This window comes from Oryctolagus cuniculus, chromosome 1, assembly GCF_051225735.1.
Source record: "Oryctolagus cuniculus isolate XC-2025 breed Fujian yellow rabbit chromosome 1, ASM5122573v1, whole genome shotgun sequence".
NCBI classification, from domain to species: domain Eukaryota; kingdom Metazoa; phylum Chordata; class Mammalia; order Lagomorpha; family Leporidae; genus Oryctolagus; species Oryctolagus cuniculus.
In genome coordinates, this window is record NC_142867.1 from 67,765,322 (window position 1) to 67,783,946 (window position 18,625).

Sequence of the window (18,625 nt, forward strand, 5' to 3'; positions counted from 1 at the left end):
CCGACCTTGTACAAGTCACCACTCCCACGGGGCCGCAACTTCTGCATTTGCCAGTCAGGACGACGCTGTCCCCCTAAACCGCACAGGGCCGCTGCAAATGTGCAGTGAGATTGAGGCGCAAAAAGGGCTCAGAAAAAAACCCAGGCACCTGGGTCAGGGTCAGAATACACAGGGCTTCCAGGGTGTTGCTGGGTGTGGCAATCAGAGGTCCTCCTGCTCCCTTGTCATTCATTCATTTACTCATTCACTCATTCGTGCCTCCTCTCTTGGCCCAGGGCTGGACCGGGCACAAGGATGGAGAGAGGGGCTGTCCAGGGCACCGCCCTCAGGAGTATGCATGGAATGAACTCGGCCTGCAGGGCTGGGAGGAGGTGGCCTGGGCCTGGGGGCTGAAGGAGGAAGTTTTCCCTGACGGACAAGATGGGGAAGGACGTGGCAATGGTGTGGCGTGAGAAAGGCCTTTCCCGGCGGTGCATGACGGTGTCCAGGAAAATGTTCTCAGGATCCCGGAAGGAAGGACGCAGGAGGGAGCTGGCTTTGTTTGGAGTGCACTGGGGCATGGGCAACAGAGGCGGCAGCGAGAGGCCTCCTAGGTCTGAGATGATGAGCTAGCCCTGATTAGAAACAAAGCATAAGGTCGCTTTGTCTCTGCACCCAGAGGCCCTGTCGTGTCTCGGGACTGCAGGACCCCGAGCCAGAGTCTTACACCCTCAAATGGGATTTGTAGGTTGAGGCGGGCAACCTCAGACAAGCACAGCCTGTCCTGCCATGTGCTGGAAGATCTTCCTCCCCCCAGAATTCTGCCCCTGCCATCCCAGTCTTAGTCTGCCCAGGGAGAGCTTGGGCCCCAGGCGACTGCCCAAGTGAGGGCCTGTTACAGAACGAGTGTACTGATGGCTGGTGGCCAGCACCTGCACTTCTGGCGGCACAGCGGTCCAGCCAGCACGCTGACCTCGGCAACGCATACCTGTGACCCAGCTTCCCTCGTGCCCAGACACCTGCTCCCTTAAAACACAGGCACAGCCATCCCCGGGAGGCGCTCTTCCCATCTCCTGCCAACGTGGAGAGCTCCCAGCTCCTTCTTGGCCCTCAAGGACAGCAGGTGGGTTCACTGAACGTCAATCATCCTGGATCCAAGCTGACTCAGAATGGAGAGGAGGGTTTGGGGGAGAACCTGGGAGGGCGAGCACGAGGAAGCCAGACCTTGGCAGTGGTCCAGAGGAAACGGTGCGGTCTGAGCTGGGGCCGAGGGTCTGGAGAGGAAGAGAGACCACAAGCCTCAGCGACTGACTGCATGTGGACGAGAGACAGGCAGGGCTTAGGGCTGACTCCAGAGCTCCGGCCTGGCTGGCCTGCAGGTGCTGGAAACACAGAAGGAAAAGCCGGAGGAGGAGGGGTAGGGGATACGGAATGAGCTAGCAGGAAATACCCCATCATCTCTGCAAAAATTCACCTGTTGTGGAATTGGGAGAAGATGTCAACAGCTTAGAGGGGCATTGAATAAACCGTCGCAGCCACAGGAGACAGGGCTGTGAAATTCCAGATGTGGGGAAGTCATCACCGGAGCTCACTTCTCAAAGTGAGTCACGACAAAGGATGGCCGATTGGCTCCATTTCTGTCAGAAGAGAGGCGTGTGCCTACACAGGGTTTTTATTAAAAACAGGAGCAATAAACATCAAAAGGTTTAAAAGCGATTGTCTCTTGATGATGAATCAGGGGACTTTTTTTATTATTATCTTCTCTGCTTTCGTCATCCTTTTCCAAGGAACAGCAACAAATGTCACTCATCTGTTTCCTGTGCTATGAAGATGAGGGGTCTGGGACAACCGCCCCTGGGGCAATGGCAGAATCTGAAGGTATTTCCACCCCCCGTGTGTGTGTGTGTGTGTGTGTGTCCCATCACAGGAGCCCCCATGAGCCCAGGTACCAGCTGAGTTCCTGCTTCCCTGGATTCTGGGTGGTACAATCCCTCTGGATTCTTGGGTCTAGGTCCAGATGGGACAGAGGCCACCCACACATGGCATCAGGACCCCTGGCCTAGGAGGGCTCAGGGAACTCACTCAGATGGGGAAGATGACCTGCCAAGGCCCAGAGGTTGGAAGAGGACAAAAGTACAGCAGTGTTGAGCGGGGCCTGGCAGACGATTTAAAACAAAACAAAACCAAAAACCAAAAACACGGTGTATGGCTCAATGAATTAATGAAGAGAGAGATCAGCTTTGTGAATCTTTTTTTGTTTTTGAAGATTTATTTATTTATTTATTTGAAAGGAAGGTAGAGTTATAGAGAGGCAGAGAGAGAGAGAGAGAGGTCTTCCATCTGCTGGTTCAGTCTCTCCAAATGGCTGCAACAGCCAGAGCTGTGCTGATCTGAATCCAGGAGCCAGGAGCCTCCTCCGGGTCTCCCATATGGGTACAGGGGCCCAAGGATCTGGGCCATCTTCCACTGCTTTCCCAGGCCATAGCAGAGAGCTGGATCGAAAGTGGAGCAGCCAGGACTCGAACTGGTGCCCACATGGGATGCCGACACTGTCACCGGAGAAAAAGCCGTGGAAGCCATGGGGTTCTTCACGCAAGAAAGAATTCAGGCATGCAACAGAGAGTGAAGTGATAAGGTTTTATTAGGGGTAGGGCATCCGTCAGAATGGACGGGACAGATAGAAAGTGCCCAGTTATTGGGACAGGGAGTGGAGAGCGAGGTTACCTGGTTGAATGGAGAGAATGCACCTGGGCAGGCCAGGCAGGTGGCTCAGCTGAGTGGTAGAGGGCTGAGCGTGCAATCTGTTTGGACTCCCTAGGTTTTTAAGGGAGTCTCTTTACCAGCCCCCACCCAGGACAAAGCATGGGCAGTCCTGGCAGAAGGGTTTGTTGGGTGAAAATTAGCAAATTGCTCCCAGATTTGCTGGTGCCTCCGTGGGCAGGTGACAGCACTGGCCCCTGAGGTCTGGCCGAGTCCTACAGCTGAGGGGCACTCTTCCCTCCCCGCGGCAGGGTCCTGTCCATGGCGGCAGCTGGCTGGAAGCAGGGGCCTCCCTGGCTGTCTTGTCCCCCACTTCCCTTAGGAAGTGTCTGCACACACAGGCTGTCCTGGGACACGCGACAGAAGCTGGCACAAAGCCCCAGACATTTCCGAGAGAGAGTGCTGATTCCAGAAGGACAGCTCATTGTTTTCTCTCGTCCTTTCCTGAACATCTATTAATGTAGGAGCATCCGGGGGATTTCAGAGTTGGCCATGACCTTGACAGCTTCCCCGCTGCTCTGCCTGGGGAGCCCTGGGGCATTTGATGGGATTTAACGGGCTCATGGGAGCCTTCCGAGAAGCTCCATGATTTCGAGACCAATTCGCATTGCATCATTGCACAGACATCTCGCTGCTCTTTCCTGGCCGATGCAGCTCTGTTCTGCACCACAGGATCCCCCCGCCAGCCTTGGCAGAAGTCTGTGGCTCAAATGCTGAGACCCAGGCAGGGCTGGAGGGCTCCTGGGCAAACCCAGGTCTGGGCTGCTCCATTGCAAGCTCATTTCGGTTCTTTTGCCAATCTCTACCGATCTGCTCCTCTGTGCCAGGCCCTGTGCCAAGCTCTGGGGGCAGAGACCTGGCACCCTTAGTGTTTCCAGCGGCCCCTGAAGCATCTGCTCACAGTCTGGGAATGGAGACGGACTGGGAACGCACCCATTCAGAGGAGTAAGGGAACGTCAAGAGCTCTGTCTGAAGTCGGGGTGGGGAGCGAGCAACGGGGGAGGGGATGGCCGATTCAGCTCAGTGAGCTCAAGGCAGGCAGCATGGAGGAGGTGAGGTCTGGTTAGTCAGGGGTTGTCAGGGTGATGAGGGAGGGACAAACATTCCCAGCCAGGACAGAATGGCCTGGCCGTGTGTTGCTCGGGCTCTGCAGGCAGTGTCTACCTGTCAGGTTGGGGGGCGGGGGGCTGGCTGAGTCAGCCATGTCTCAGCTCAGGCTCCTCATCTGTACAACTCACAGTGCCTGTAGACATGGCTGCCACCCGAACTGCATCGCCGAGCTCCGCCCAAGGGCGTGTCCTCCCCACTGATCATTTTTCAGTTCCTTGCGACAGTTTCCCAGCACACGGAAATAAAGTGCTTGTTTTCTCAAGGTACTATGGCAACTGGTGACACCGAAGTGAAGAGTCTCAAGGATGGGTGACTTTCTCCGGTTTGTACAAAGGCACCGAGTGGGCGCCCGTGGCCTGGCACCTGTGTATTCTCCTTCGTTCTTTCTTTTTTCTTTTCTTTTTTTTTAAGAATTATTTTTTTATTTGAAGGTCAGAGTTACATACAGAGAGAAGGAAAGGCAGAGAGAAAGAGAAAGAGAGAGAGAGAGAGAGAGAGAGAGAGAGAGAGATGTTCCATTGGCTGGTTCACTCCTCAATTGGCTGCAACGACCAGAGCTGAGCCGATCTGAAGCCAGGAGCCAGGAGCCTCCTCCAGGCCTCCCACATGGGTACAGGGGCCCAAGGATCTGGGCCATCTTCTACTGCTTTCCCAGGCCACAAGAGAGAGCTGGATTGGAAGCAGAGCAGTCGGGGGACTGGAACTGGCACCCATATGGGATGCCAGCACTGCAGGCGGCAGCTTTATCTGCTATACCACAGCGCCAGCCCCCCTCGTTCTTTCAAAAGTGAAATTCTTCTAGCAGGCAAGGGTCAGTGGAAAGCCTGTCTCTTTGCCTCTCTTGCATTGGCCATCCAGAAGCCTGTCTGCGGCCACTGCCCCCAGGCTGCAGCTCTCTCCCGGGAGCCTGGGCTGTAACCCCCTCTGTGGGCTACTGACCAGCCTTGTTGCAGAAGCCTGGAGGAGTCAGGAGGGAACGGGCCCTTCCCCCTCACTGCTCGGCCTGTAGGACCCACTGGGCAGGGGACAAGGTCTTCTTCACGGAGGATCAGGATGAGCCTCAGGGGCAGGCAGGGAAAGCTCACCCTGTTTTGAGATTCCCACCTGCAGAAGACGAAACCTGGGAAGTTCACAAGGGAGTAGGTCCCCCAGCGACCCCAGCTTCCAACCTTCCTCCTTGTGCCCCGAGACTCACACCTCTGTCTTTTTTTTTTTTTTAAGATTTTATTTATTTGAAAGAGTTACGGGGCGGGGCGGGGGGAGGGGAGAGGTCTTCCATCCCCTGGTTCATTCCTCAAATGACTGCAATGGCTGGAGCTAAGATGATCTGAAGCCAGGAGCCAGGAGCTTCTCCCAGGTCTCCCACATGGGTTCAGGGGCCCAAGCACTTGGCCCATCTTCCACTGCTTTCCCAGACACATTAGCAGGGAGCTGGATCAGAAGCGAAGCAGCCAGGACTTGAACTGGTTCCCTTATGGAATGCCGGCGCTGCAGGCCAGGGCTGTAACTCAACTGCGCCACAGTGCTGGCCCCCACACCTCTCTTTTTGCAAAAGAAGGAGGGCCCCTCCTCTCCACAGCCTCTCCTTCAGTTGGGAGCAGTGTCTGTCCCTCCACGGCTGGCCTGTTTGGGCCTCTGTAACAAAATATTACAGACTGGCTTACAAATAAGTTGAAGTTTGTTTCTCACGCCTACAGATGCTGGGAAGGCCAAGCTCAAGATCCCAGCGGGCCTGGTGGCTGCTTCTGAGATGGTGCCTTGTTGCTGTGTCCCTGGGGGCCGGGGGACACTGGTCCTCAGGTGGTAGAAGGGGCAGGAGGCCTGGCTTGTCCCTTTCAGAATCCCATCCACAAGGGTGCAGTGCTCACGCCCTGTGACCTCCTGAAGGCACAGAGTTTGGAGGAGCACAGCGCGCACAACTACACAGGTGCCTGTCTCTAACCACTGAGCTTTCTGGACTGAGCTCCACAGGTCAAAGAGGAAATCCAGCCGTCAGCACAGTTCAGGTACTCGCCACAGCCAGAGGCTCCTGGTTCAGCCGCAGGGCAGGAGGAGACAAGACACTGACCCCAGTCTTGCCAAAGAAGGGGTTCGTGTGTTTCTTGCTACCTGGGAGGCCCTCAGAACAGAGGTGTTATCACCCACCATCCCTGTCTCTTCAGATGGGGGTCCCCCCGCCCTGGGTCAGCAACATCTGGGCCTCACCCTGTGCTGCCCAACCACAGTTCTTGGGACAGGTCAGAAATTTGGACTGTTCTTGGGGTTCCTGGGTGGTCTGGGGGCAGGAGGCCTCCTGGCCCTCTCTCTGAATAAAGGAAGCACAGACAGAGCTGTTCCAGCAGGGATCTTGTTCGGTTCTCCAGCTCCCCTCCTGGCGTGCCTGTGAGTGGGTGTGGGCGGTGTGTGTGGGTGTGTGTTTATGTATGGTGTGGGCTCTGTATGTGGTTTGGGAGGGTGTGGTGTGTGTGTTGATAGGGCAGTGGACAGGCAGGGGGAAGGGTCAGAGCTTGGCACTACATTTCAAAATTGTCAACGTGTTAAATCTCTGGGAGTGGCAGTAAAATATTTTCCTTCACTTTATCTAAGATTTTTCAACTTGGAGCATGTAAGACAAGAGAGGTCTCAAAAGGGAGCCCATCCTACTCCATTGTCATCCGTCTTGAATCTCTTTGTCCCATCAGAGTGCCCAGGAGGCAGCCTGATGTGACCGTGGGAAAGGGCTCCGGGACTAGCCTCTGAACCAGAGCTGCTCCTGGGAGCCACCTGGAGACACTGGCCCCACCCTCTTCTGTCATCCCAGACTTGCCCAGAGGCTTGGGAGGGCACTGGAAGGGTCCCGAACCTTGGATTCCCAGGGTTCCAGGCAGTGTTGGAGCTGGATCCTGGCCAAGGTGGGGAAGCAGGTGCAGGGCCAGTTATGGAGAGAGGTCTGGTGAGAGGAGGAAGGTGGCACCAGAACGCTACCACCCAAGACAGCTGCCGCAGCCCCTCAGCTCCAAGACATGCATTGTTCTCCTGCTGCTCGCTTGTGAAATGGGGAAGGTCCAGTGATTGTCATTTACTGACGTGAGGTTTCTAGCTTTCCCAGACTTGTATTAAGACCGCATGTCAGGGTTACGACACTGCTCTGGGCACCCGGATCCCATTATCAGAGCGCCTGGGTTCAAGCCTTGGCTCCCCCTCCACTGATTCCAGCTTCCTGCTAATGCGCACCGTGGAAGGCAGCAGGTGATAGCTCAAGTCACTGGGACCCCGGCGCCCATGCTGGAGGCCAGATTGAGTTCTGGGCTCCTGGCTTCATTGTGGCCCAGCCCCAGCTGTTGTGGGCTTCCTGCCCAGGGCAGGGCCTTTCCCTTGGGAGCATCTGTGCTCACAGGAGGTGAGGGAGGGATCTGGGGATGGAGGGCACAGTGCTGTCTGTCAGGTGTTAATTTAAAGCAACAGGCACATCCTACTCTTCATTCCAGAGGCCCATGTTTAAGGGATATTAGACTGAAACTTTATACAGGTTAAGAAAAAAGGGGGTGTGGAGGGTGTTGAGGGCGACTCATTGCAGATGTGGGGGATTTCAGCACCACAAGGAAATCCCCGGTTTTGAATGACTGTCCCACAGCCTCAGAGGGGAGTGACAGTGTGGTGTCCAAAGGGGTATGGCAACTGGCTCGGTGATCTCCAAATAGGGTGATAAATAGGGGGATACCTCCCTCCTATTCTCTAGCTCCTGCTATCCCAACTCCCACCTCCATCAAGTGCAGGTGGACAGGTGGATGGCAGGCGAGCCCAAGGGCAGGCAAAGTCTACCTTGACGGTGCAGCTATGACCTGACATTGCAGCTTTCAAGACAGCACTACGGTTACTGGCACCCGTCTCCTGGGCCCCCCTGGGTCCCACACAGTCCCTCCCCATGTACCCCTCATAGCTCCTTGACTTGCCTTTGCCCTGCTGGCCAGAAGCTGGGGCTGCTTTTCCCAGCCCAGATCCTGACGGGTCAGCTGCCCTTCCAGGAGGTCCTGCTGAGCCGTGACCCTCCTCATCCATCTTCTTACCATGGGAACACTTCTGGGCCATGGAGAAGCCCCAGGCACCCTGGCCAGCCTGAATCTAGGCTGTTCTCCAGTCAGCCCATCGCGTGAATCAGCCGTCTGCGGCTGCTCCAGCTGGATCCCCTGCCCACAGATGTCAGCATGTGGGCCAGGAAGGAGTCCTGCACCCACTCCATGTCAAGGCACAGGGCCACATTCTCTGGATAGTTCCCTGCAGGCTCCAGCCAGGTGGTCTATGTGAGGAGGAAGCAGGGGTCAGGATGGGATGCGGGCACGCAGAGGTGGGCCACACTGTCCCAGAGAGACTCCCCACAGCCTGATCTTCATCCTCCAGGCTCCCAGCCTCTGTACGTCTCCAAGGTGGCTAGGGGAGGAGGGGTTTGCTCTCTCCCTACTGCCCCTGTAGCTGGCCTTGCCCTTGGTCTTTGGTGCCTCCAGGGACACAAACAGGAAGTCGTCTCGGGCTGCCTTCACAGGGAGTCGGTGGGAGGCGGATTCCCTGCAGAAGCGCCATGACCTTGAGCAAGCTGGTGGATTTCTCTTGGCCTCAGATTCCTCCACTGCAGATCGCGTGACAAAATCCTGCTTCACGAGGCTCGGGAGCCGCGTGGACAGACGACACAGCGGGGCGCCTGGCTTCCGCTAGCCGAGCTCACCGAGCGGGAGTCGCCGTCCTGTTCAGTCCTCCGTGCTGCGTACCGGCGCGCAGGGCTGTTCCGCAGCGGGACAGCCAAACTCAGGCTATCGCGTCCCTAGTATGGCTCTCAGGGGCAGTGGGGAGGAGGCCAGAGGCGGGCCTTAGCCTCATCCAGCCCAGTTCCTGTCCCATCTCAGCAAGGTGGCCTTGGGTACGTCTCAGCCCCATATTCCTCCCCTGAAAATGAGAACAGCGAAAATCTGCTTCAGAAATACGCCTTGCCTGGGCTTGCCACCACAGTGCCAGGAGGACATGGGTGGCACAGGGCTGGCATCTGGCACAGGACACTCTGCCGTTGGTAATTCCTGCCCAGACCTCACGCGCATATGTGAGGGGGGTGGTATCTGCCATCTACATGTCTGAAACTATTGTGACCGTTGAAGAAAAGTGTGCAGGAGTGTACTGTGAAGGGTGAGGGCTCTGACCTTAGCAGGAAAAGAGGAGATGCCAGAAGCCCTGTGAAAACCTCCTACAGACGCCGCCGCTTTCGGGCTCTGGGTTAAGTTGCCACCTGCAACGCCAGCATCCCATACGAACCGTGGTTCAAGTTCAGGCTGCTCCGCTTCTGATCCAGCTGCCTGCTAAAGCAGCAGCAGATGGCCCCAGTGCTTGGGCCTCTGCACTCATTGGGAGACCCGGATGGACTTCCTGGTTCCTGGCTTTGGCTTTATCCAGGCTTGAGTGTTGTAGCCATTTGGGGAGTGAACCAGTAAATGGAAGACTTCTCTCTCTCGCTCTCTCACTCTTTCAAATAAATAAATAAATCTTACAAAAGTCGAAGAAGGGGCCGGCACTGTGGTACAGCAGGTTAAGCTGCGGTCTGCAGTACTGGCATCCCATGTGGACACCAGTTCAAGTCCCAGCTGCTCCACTTCTGACCCAGCTCCCTGCTGATGTATCTTGGAAAGCAGCAGAGGATGGCCCAAGTGCTTGGGCTCCTGCACCAACGTGGGACACACAGAAGCTCCTGACTCCTGGCTCCTGGCTTCAGCTTGGCCCAGCTCCAGCCATTGTGGCCATTTGGGGAGTGAACCAATGGATGGAAGACCTCTCTCTCTCTCTCTGTAACTCTTACTCTCAAATAAATAAATAAATCTTTAAAGATAAAATAATAAATAAATAAACAAATCTTCAAAGACCCCTGCTAATGCAGACCCTGGGAGGCAGCAATGATGGCTCAAGTGATCGGGTCCCCGCCACCTACGCGGGAGACCTGGAATAAGTTCCTGACCCCCTGCTCCAGCTTCGCTCAGACTCAGCTGTTGCAGCCACTCAGGGAGCGAAACAGCAGACAGGAGTGCTTTTCCTCTCTGCAATAAAGGGATAAATATTGCTTAAATAAAAGAAGCCATAGCATTTTAAGAAGCCCTTATAAGAGTGTGCACGTCTTGTAGAAGCACCTTTCGCTGGTTTCAGTGGTCTCCGACTTCGGAGCGTCAGGAACCACCACGCTTTCCACTATGTCAGGCTCTCTGGGGAAGTGGAGAGTGCAGGCAGAGAGCTGTGGAGAACTTCCTCCTGTATTTCAGAAAAAAAAAGAAAGAAATAAAGAAAGGAAGAAAGAGAGAAAGAGAGAAAGAAAGAGAGCTTTGTTTTTCCCACAGTGTAAATCTTACTTTCGATTCTTCGTTCCCATCTCTACTGCAGCTACAGACCGTCTGGCAGGAGGTAGGAGACCGTGGCTTTCAAGCTGCCAGGATGACGCGATGACGCTGCTGCCGCAAATGCCCATAGTGATCTGTGGCCCTGCTGCCACTCTGTGGGGGCTGCTTCTCCGAGAGTTGTGCTCACAGAACCCAGGGGTCATAAGTGGTGTGCACCAAACTTATTTTTTTGGGAGACCTTGTGACTTTTTTAAGGATTTTTTTTTTTGCACAAGGATTTTGTTTTGCATTCTTTTGCTTTATTTTCAGGGTCATATATACGGAATTTTATGGACAGCTGCCAACATCAGGATTCTGTGAACAAATCCAAATTACCCCAACCTCTATGGAACAGAACTAGTACTTTTAGAGTCGTTCACCTCTCAGCTGCAAGTTTTCCAGGTTTGGTGGCAGCCATGTCACCAGCACAAAAGAATACTACTGACAGAGAAAATGAAACTCAGATGTTCTCTCCTGGGCTTACACTGTGGCAGAGCGGGTAAAACCACAGCCTGCAATGCCCACAACCCAGTTTCCCTGTCTGAAAGATGGGTAGCCCTACCCCATTTGACTGTAGCTTTGAGAAGACATGAGACCATGCATGTCATTCCCAGCACTAATCCAAAGGCAACAAAATGCTGCCTTCTTCTTCTGTTCTGCCAGCCGCGCCAGCAGAAGCCCGGGAACAAACAAGAAGCCCACGTGGACCCCCCAAGGCAGCCTGTGCAGCCTTCTCAGAGCTGCCCCTTCCATTGCATTCTTTCTGCCAGCAACTTCGTCCACGGCATCGTCGTCTTTCACAGCAGCTGTGCCAACAGCCACCTACTGGTGTCCCTGTTTCCCTGCCTGGGCTGGTCTTGCCAGGGCATCGCACACCCACAATTCCAGCGCCCTCCAGCCCTTCAGGGCCACAGTGCCCACTGGTCGTGCTCCCTGCACACCTGTCCCTTGCCGCTCTCTGTCCATCTGTGTGCACTCAGGCAACAGGGAGGGAAAGGCATGTTCGCGCACCTCCCCCCGGAAATACCTACCTGTTTCCTTGAACACAGCGAGAGCACTAATACATGCTTAATAGATGAGTCACCTGTCTTGTCTGTGCTAATTAATAAAACTGGATTGAATCGGTCTCCCGCTCCGCAGCCTGCTGCCACTGCCCTACCCCAGGTCACACGGCCATGCCCTTGTACGGTGGCAACAGCCTCCTAAGAGCCCCCCTCTCTCTGTCTGGGCCCCATGCGGCCGCCAGAGTGAGCTCTCTGAAATGAAAATGTGATCAGGCCTTCCTTTTCTCCTGAAACTCCTTGGCGAGCTCCCCACTGGCACAAGATGAAGGCTGGCTGCCTTCCTCCCCAGCCCCACCACTTCCTATCCGCACCCCGCACCTCCTCACTCAGCGCCTGAGCTATTCACAACCCAGTGCTGTCTCAGACCTCCGTGGCTTGGCACATCCTACGCCCTCTTCTCCAGAGGACACTACCACTCGACTCCCCGCCCCCACCCATCTGATAAACCTCACAACCCACTTCTGAGGAAAGCTTCCTCCGTGTGGGAGCAGATGGCTGGCCCCAGGAACCAGCCTGTCCCCCCACGCCACCTACGTTCACCCACAGATGCTACTGGGCATTCCCGAGGCGCCAAGCACTTTCTCTAGGCAGAGATACATAGCTGGGTTCCTGTGGTTGCGACCCTCAGCCTGTGTGGATGTGGCCTGTGCTCATCCCTGCTTGGCTCCCAGTCTGGGACAGAAGCTGGCTCTGGTCGCCTGCGGACAGACACAGTCACACACGGTCATCAGCCAACAGTGCTGCGTGCAGGGACCGGGAAGGGAGGAGGGCGAGTGTGGTCTGCAGCCCACGACGATGAAGGCCCCAGCACAGGCTGACAGGCCCCAGCAGGAAGGATCCTGTTGATTGATAGCAAAAGATGCTTCCGCTTCAGCTGCCCTGGGTCTCCTGTCCAGGCTTCTGCGGAGTGGTTCCCAGGGGCAAAATCCTGTGGAAATTTCCCGCAGCCCCCAAAATGCTGGGTCAAGTAACAGGTTATCCAGGCTGCTGAGCGCCAGGCACAGTGCTTTGTGGCAGGAAACAAGTAAACTCTGGTTCTGGCTTCAAATGTTCAAGCCCTCAATGTGGCCATTCTTGTCTTGAACAAAGCTGTGCCAGTACCTGCTTTGTGCTTGGCCCTGGGTCCAAAGAGATAAACTGGAACTCATGCCTGCTCCGGGGAAAGGCCCCATCTGGGGCAGCAGGCCACTGCTTGAGACACCCCCTCCCTCCATCGCAGAGCTAAGCCCTGAAGAGCAAACCTCAAAATGCATTTCTTTCAGCTGTTGAAAATGTACTGGCCTTTCCCTTGGGTGTGATGGGTTGAAGAGTTCTTAAAGACTTCTATTGTCTCAGTTGGCTTGTCTTCATGGCAGTCTGAGGGGTCTTCAGAAAGTTCATGGAGGGGCAAAATGAAAAAGCTATTCAGGGACTTTGGAGTTGCTTGCACCAACACACACTCATCTTTTAATTCCATTTTCCATGAACGTTTTGAAGGAGGCGTGCATTTTTAGAAACACTCACTTTGTCTCACTTTGTCCTGTGTTCCTGGCTGCTGCAGCTAGAGGAACTGGGGTAGGCAGAGGGGACCCTGTTCTGGGCGAAAGGCTAGGGGGCAGTCAGTAGCAGCTGGCAGTGGCCCCCCCTGCAGGAGGATGGGGTGCTGGAAGCACAAGCGGAGACACTGGGGGCCGGAAAAGACCGAGGGTCAGAGAGATGGAGGGGAGATGGGGAGCAGACAGCAGGGAAGCCTTAGGGGGAAAGACAGGAGGAGACAGGGGAGTAGAAGGAAAATATATTCCAGAACAGTTAATATTCCAGAACAGTCTTCTAATGTAAATATGCTAATGAAGATTATATTCTTAAAATGATCCCTATATCACTGAAGAATGTTTCCTTCTCCTAAACATGTTTGTGAATAAAATGTTTACACATAGATTATGGAATGGAATTGTCCTTGGGCATCTGTTCTTATGCCCTTTGGTTGCATCTTCTCCCTGCTCCGCCCCTCATGCCTCCCTGTCCACTTTCACTGACCCCTGTACAGCCTTATCACATAATTTTAATCTCAAAGGGCTTTCTTTTTCTTTTTTTTTTTTTTGATAGGCAGAGTGGACAGTGAGAGAGAGACAGAGAGAGAAAGGTCTTCCCTTGCCGTTGGTTCACCCTCCAATGGCCGCCGCTGCAGCCGGCGCACCGCGCTGATCCGATGGCAGGAGCCAGGATCCAGGTGCTTTTTCCTGGTCTCTCAAAGGGCTTTCTTTAAAAGCCTTACTTCTCTATTTACTTGAGAGGCAGCACAAGGGGTACAGAGTTGGGATGGGGGAAGATCTTCCATCTCTGGGTTCACACTCCAAATGGCCACAACAGCAGAGCCTACACCAGGCTGAAGCCAGGATCCAGGAACTTTGTCCTGGTCTCCCACGAGCTGCCTTCCCAGTTGGACCAGAAGTGGAGCAGCTGGGACTTGAACCAGCACTCTGAAATGGGATGCTGGCATCACAAGTGGTGGCTTAACCTGCTGTACCGCAACACCAGTCACCTCAAAGGGCATTTTTTTTTTTTTTTAGTTTTTCATGCTTTTAAGCTTTAGGCAAAAATGAATTGGGGTATATGGGCTTTTCTTTGACTCAGCTTTCTTCATTCAACATGCTGCTCCTGTGACTCATTCTTCTTCATGCATGGAGTTCTAATGTGTTCATTTTCTTGGCTGTGTAGTATTCTGTTCTGTGAATACATTTCAATTTACACATCCATTGAGTTGAAGGACACTTCAGACGGTCCCTATGTTCCGCATTATACACAGTGTAGCTTAGAGGGTTCTTGTTCCTGCCTCTTGGGGTATATATGCTTTGATATTAACCTAATTCATTCCTTAGAGCGACCAAGTGCAGAACAAGGGCACTTCAAACTACTCATGGAGAAGCTATGCAGAGATTTCAAATTTTTTGCACCACAATAAACTTAGCCTTGGAATTCCATGTCCCATGAACTTTATGAATTACCCGCCTATGTATAAACATCCTCACTTTATAACTGAGGTTCAGAAAAGCTAAACGACTAAAGTTATGCATCCCATAAGAAGTGCCAGGCTCTTCTGCACTGCGACTCCCGGTGCCATGAAATGGTCTTTCAGGAGGAAAACCTACCCATTGACTATTCCAGGAGCAAAGGAGTTCCCCTCCAGACAGTTCCATCCCCCCACGGCATCCCATTCCTCAGGTAGCTGTGGCCTCTCCCTCTAGATCCCCCAAACCTACTACAGCCCACGTTTCACATTGTGGCTGACCACCGAGTTAGAACAAACAGCCACCGACCTTACTCTCCCATCCCATGCCTGCCACCTTCTCTTCTCTCAGACATCTTCCCCCCAGCCCACCCCCACCCCTCCATCTCTGCTGACTCCGCCACTCTGCCTGGCATATCTGTCACTCGGGCGGGAGCTCTCAGGGTCTGGCTCTTTCACCTCCATGTCCACGGCGCTTTGGGGGAATCTCTAGCAGTGTTTGCAGCCTCCATCTCATGTTATAAAGGGCCTGCTTCATTTTCAATTTCTCCCCAGGGTCCAGCTCAGGGCCTTGTACAGAACAACAAATATTTAAAGAAATGATCAATTTTCATCCCAAACTGTTAGTGGAGATGGGCAGCCTAGGTTCTTGTCTTCGCACAAGAAAGAATTCAGGCCGGCGCTGTGGCTCAATAGGCTAATCCTCCACCTTGCGGCGCTGGCACACCGGGTTCTAGTCCCGATCGGGGCACTGGATTCTGTCCCGGTTGCCCCTCTTCCAGGCCAGCTCTCTGCTATGGCCAGGGAGTGCAGTGGAGGATGGCCCAGGTGCTTGGGCCCTGCACCCCATGGGAGACCAGGAAAAGCACCTGGCTCCTGGCTCCTGCCATCGGATCAGCGCGGTGCGCCGGCTGCAGCGGCGACCATTGGAGGGTGAACCAACGGCAAAGGAAGACCTTTCTCTCTCTGTCTCTCTCTCTCACTGTCCACTCTGCCTGTCAAAAATAAAATAAAAAAAGAAAAAAGAAAGAATTCAGATGTGAGACAAAGAGCCATGGTAAGCAAGGTAGCAAGGTTAAATGGGCAGGGCATCCATCAGAATGTCTGGGACAGAATCTGAGAGTGCCCAGTACCTCAGACTTGGGGCGGGGGGGGGGGGCAAGGTCACATGGTTAAATAGAGAGAATGCACCTGGCGGGCCAGGAGGGCGGCTCAGCAGAGCACAGAGAGCTGAGCGCGCAGTCTATTCAGAACGGGGCCTTTAAGGGAAAGGGGTCCTCCAGTTCCTCCTCCCCCTCCTCCTCCTTCTCCAGGACAAGGGGTTTACTGAGTGTGCAATAGGTGAAATTCCTCCCGAGGGTTCAGGACTCAGGCTATCAGAGGCACCTCCCCAAGGGTACCTCCCGTGGAGGAAGATGTAAAGGTTATCAGGCCAGGTGACCCCTTTGGTGCTGAGGACAGAGGAGTCTCTTGGGGAGCTTCCCTTGGGGGGAAGGCTGAGACCACCTGGAAAGTTGCTGGGGCGTGGGCAGGACTTTGTAGTGTAAATACTGGGCTGCTTCCAAGGTGAGCTTCTGCAGGTGCTGCACTCTCCTGATGCCCCTCTCACACACACAGACTGATTTCTACCTTCAGTTGATGTTTCCTGATCTTTAAAGAACCAGATACCATGTCAAGCCTTCTTGCTCCAGGTGAGCCAAGCACTGCCCCCATCTCGTCTCCCCAGGTTCAAGCAGAGCCCCTCCTGTCCCCCCTGCTTTGGGGAGCTTGCTGGGCACAGTGTCCTTCGCAGACACCCTAAAAGTCCAGCTCCCAACAGCCACTCGCGTTTACATAGCTCTGTGAAGTATAAGCAGCACTTCCAGGCCTATGGGATCCATCCAAGCATCCAGTGCTGTAGGTATGGATATCGTGAGCCCCATCTTGTAGACAAACAAAAACCAAAAACCTCCAAGGCCCAGAGATGAGTGATTCACCCTGCTTCACAAGAAAGAATTGAAACCAGCTTTTCTAATTCCAGAGCCCTTGTCTTTCCACTACAGTAGCCGCTTTTCCCATGAAGCCTTGCTCGTGGCAATGGGGCCTGGCACGTGGCATGGTATGGTGGGAAAGGGTACCAGCTTGGGTAAACCAGCCCGAGTTCTAGCTCCTTCACTCTAAGGGTGTGCCTTTCATCGACTCACTAGTTTCCCTAGTCTTGAGCACTTCATTTATAAATGGGGAAGTAATACCCATCTCAAAAAATTATGAGGATTCCACCAAAAAGAAATGCATGTACACTGTCTGATCTGCTGTCAGGACTCAGTAAATGCCAATCTCTTGCCTGGTCCCACCATGGCCTTCCTTGCGCACATACGTGTCTAGGTTGGCCCACAGCCGTATGCGACCCCCTACAACTACACAGCATCATCTCAGCCCTTTTTCCGTACTGAGCACTTCACCTCAACCCAGCTACTCAGCTACAAAAGAATCTGAGATGCCTTGGAGCCCACGTCACGTTCAAGAGAATTTTTGTACACTTGCTTTTTTTTTTGACAGGCAGAGTGGACAGTGAGAGAGAGAGACAGAGAGAAAGGTCTTCCTTTTTGCCGTTGGTTCACTCTCCAATGGCCACCGCCAGCGCGCTGCGGCTGGCGCACCGCACTGATCCGATGGCAGGAGCCAGGTACTTCTCCTGGTCTCCCATGGGGTGCAGGGCCCAAGTACTTGGGCCATCCTCCACTGCACTCCCTGGCCACAGCAGAGGGCTGGCCTGGAAGAGGGGCAACCGGGACAGAATCCGGTGCCCCGACCGGGATTAGAACCCGGTGTGCCGGCGCCGCAAGGCGGAGGATTAGCCTAGTGAGCCGCGGCACCAGCCCTACACTTGCTTTTCATCTCAGAAAATATCCCCTGCCAAATAAATGGACGAGCAGTCTGGTTGTCTCACAAACATTGTTGAAGACTAAGTGCCAGTTGAGGTGTCACACACAAGTAATAATTACTATAATACTGCAGCTGGCGTTTATATGTGCACAATTGCACTAACACATTAATTATCTCCACAATAAAATGTGGGGATGGGCTTGTTAGCTCCATGTAAATTTTCTTAAAAAAAAAATTACCTGAAAGGGACAAACAGAGAGAGAGAGAGAGAGAGAGAGAGAGAGAGCAGGCTTCCGTCTTCTGGTCCATTCCTCAAAAGCGTACCAAGTGAGGTCTGAGCCAGGCCTCCCTCCAGGTCTCCCACAGGAGCGGCAGGTACCCAAGCACTTGAGCCATCACTGCTGCCTCCCACGGTGCCCATTAGGAGGAAGCTGGCGTTGAGACTGAAGCTGGGACTTGAACCCAGGCATCCCAAGATGGGACACGGGCATTCTAAGTGGCATCTTAACTGCTGTGCCACCCACCCGCCCCGCCTCCACTTTAAAAATGAGAAGACTGAGGACTAGAAGAGGTTGGCGGCTCGCTCGAGGCCACGCCTATCATTAAAACCCTGACTGAGTCCAAAGCTGACTTCTTTCTTGGCCCTAGGAATCTCCAAGCTACAAACCCAGAAACAAATCCTGTATTCATTTGTAAATCAAAACGCAAGTGTCCTTTTGTTTTTGCTTTGCAACCAGAGGGTCTGGACAAAAAAGTCCTTCCCTACAGAGAAAAGGTCTGGAACTAAGAGCAACATTTTTTGAACTTGGTGAGTTTGAAAACCTGCGTGTATATTTTAAATCTGGGTTTAAAAACCAATCAAAAGATAGTAGAACATTTAGCAAATGCAATCAGTAATACAAAAATCATACCTGGTCCCACTTCACATAGGTTGGCTTCTTTCCATTCATACACTTAAAAACGAGACTGTATGGAATATATTGTTTTATAGCCTGCGTTTGCGCTTATCAACCACTCAGGTCACACTGGTCCCTTTGTGTTCGTCAATACAGTCGGAGTTCAGGTAGTTCACAAGTTCTTGGTGCCGTGAGAACGCTGAGGGCGGCTATTTGTCAACAGGAATTCGCGGCGTCTGCGCAGCATCCAGCATTCCCACGGCTGAGGCCGTACGACAGGGAGGCGGGGGCTGCGCGGCTCACCGCGGGGCATGCCGGGCCCCGGGCGCGGGAGCAGGGAACGGGGCGGGCCGGGGCCTGGGTCGCGCCTGGACCGCTGACCACCGATCCTCCCGCCGCGAGGGTCCCCGGGCTTGACGGGGAGCCGGGCGGGGCGACGGTAGAGACGCGGATGTTTGTGGCCGGTCCAGCTTCGGGAAGCAGGTCCTCGGTGCTAATCCAAGCTCAGCGCCCTAGGCGCGCAGGCTCCCGCTGGGGAAGGTCGCGGACCAGGTCACTGCAGTGCCCGGGGCGGGCTGGAGT

General features: G+C 54.1%; 1 long non-coding RNA gene across 1 annotated transcript; it reads right to left on the bottom strand.

The window, feature by feature from the left end:
* Positions 1 to 5,053: 5,053 nt before the first annotated feature.
* LOC149128452 (uncharacterized) lies at positions 5,054 to 18,328 on the bottom strand. The gene is made up of 2 exons (XR_016232985.1): positions 18,059 to 18,328; positions 5,054 to 8,766 (listed from the first exon to the last, which is right to left on the bottom strand). It is a non-coding gene; the product is annotated as an uncharacterized LOC149128452 (long non-coding RNA).
* Between the last annotated feature and the right edge of the window lie 297 nt (positions 18,329 to 18,625).